Source organism: Galeopterus variegatus, unplaced genomic scaffold, assembly GCF_000696425.1.
Source record: "Galeopterus variegatus unplaced genomic scaffold, G_variegatus-3.0.2 Scaffold380, whole genome shotgun sequence".
In the NCBI taxonomy this organism is placed as follows: domain Eukaryota; kingdom Metazoa; phylum Chordata; class Mammalia; order Dermoptera; family Cynocephalidae; genus Galeopterus; species Galeopterus variegatus.
Genome location: NW_007726491.1, coordinates 12,143 through 13,955, shown reverse-complemented (window position 1 = coordinate 13,955; position 1,813 = coordinate 12,143). Strand labels below are relative to the sequence as shown.

At 43.8% G+C, this 1,813-nt stretch overlaps 1 pseudogene; it reads right to left on the bottom strand.

The window, feature by feature from the left end:
- Positions 1–1,485: 1,485 nt before the first annotated feature.
- Positions 1,486–1,813, bottom strand: part of LOC103586810 — a 6,418-nt pseudogene continuing 6,090 nt past the window's right edge.

The following is a 1,813-nucleotide window of genomic DNA, read 5'->3' as shown; positions in this document are numbered from 1 at the left end:
TGTTGGGATCGAGCTTCCTTTATTTACTGAGTGTTTGCAGGGCTGGGCATTATGGGCAGGCTGTGAGGGACCCACTGGTCGGCTCTCTGGGCTCAAGCAGCAGACAATCTAGACCGTGCATGTGTGCATGTGTGTATGTGCACGTTTACGTGTGCTAAGCATGTGACATATGGAAGATGAGATGCAGTACACTGACTGGGCTCAAGCAGCAGACAATCTAGACCGTGCATGTGTGCATGTGTGTATGTGCACGTTTATGTGTGCTAAGCATGTGACATATGGAAGATGAGATGCAGTACACTGAAGAGACCTGAGAAGCACCCCAAGCTCATGTAGTTTCCCTCTTGCCATGAGAGCCCAGGGCTGTAGCAGTCTTTGCACTGGTTGCCATATGAACAGTTATGAACTAACTTGCAGTTTTTAGCTACTTTGTGGGTTCAGAACAAGGGGAAGCTAAGAAATTATGAGAGTGAGCAGAGCAAGCAGTCCTTTACTCAGAGCTCCAATTGGGGGTCACAGCGTCTTGTAAAACCAGTGTAAATATTCCTGCTGTGGAACCACCTGCCTGTCAGTCCTTTGCACATGAGTGTGAATTAGCCCCATCCCATTACTTTCCTCTGAACACTGAATTGAGATAAATGTCCTAAGGGAATGAGATGAATACTATGTTTGTTGGATAAATAAATGAGGATGAGGGACATGTGGAAGGGAGGAGGAGAAAAGTATTTTGGAGCCTGGCACACTCCCAAGGCCTTTTGGAGGTAGGCTCCGGCTTATCTTGACAAACCCCTGAGTCTAGGGAGAAGGAAGCTGGGAAGAAGGAAGGCAATTGCCCGATTCAGACCTTGGGAGGTCTTGCTCAGGTGAGTCTGAACTCTGTATTCTTCACCTGGTACTTTCCTTCCTAGACTCTGTGGGTTTTGTCCCCAGGCCCTGGAATACAGGCCTGGGCTATAGAGCTAACCTTTAGCCACACTATGTGCAATAAACAAATACATTTTAAAAAAAAAAAAGAAAGATACAGCAATCACAATAATATATTGAACTTTGAATAGGAGAGAACAGAACTGAGGTTACCAGGGGTGGGAAGGAGGGAGGAGGATGAGAGGTTATGGAGGAATTGGTAAAGGGCCATGGAAAATGATTACATTGTGCAATGTTGAATATATTAATCATCATAATTTGAATGTCACATATTACACATAGAAGAAATGAGCTGAAACAAGGCAGGGGAAAGGGCACTGTTTTCTTTTCTTTCCTCTACCCATCGTTCTTACCTGAGCCTAAGCCACATTCTCTAACGTGGTTTAACAGAGAGTTCTGCATCACACCCCAGCTAAAAATAAGGTGGTGCTTGAATTTCACACTAGGTGCCGTTGCTCCTAATGTGTATAAATGTTTTCGAAACCTCCTTATGAAGAAGGGTCACTGGGCTATTTCTGAGTTCCCTGGCCAGAATAACATCTGGTATTGCCTAAACCCCTCCTAACTCCCAACAGAGATCTTGGGTGAACAACCTAACTTCTCTGAGCCACAGATTCTTTCTAAAATGGAGATAATGGTTATACAAACCTCATAGGCTATGATGAGGACTGACTGAGATAGGGTGTAAAGAGCTGTGGGGCCTGGCACAGAGAGATGCGCAGGAAGTGTTGGGGAGTATTAGCACTTTTCCCCTTGGAGGGTCAAGTACATATCAGCAAATCAAAAGCTCTGATAAGTACTGCAGTAGAAAAAAGTTTAACTTTGTGTAACCCAGCATTTCTTTTTTTTTTTTTTTTTTTTTTTTTTTTTTTTTTTTTTTTCTTTTCCC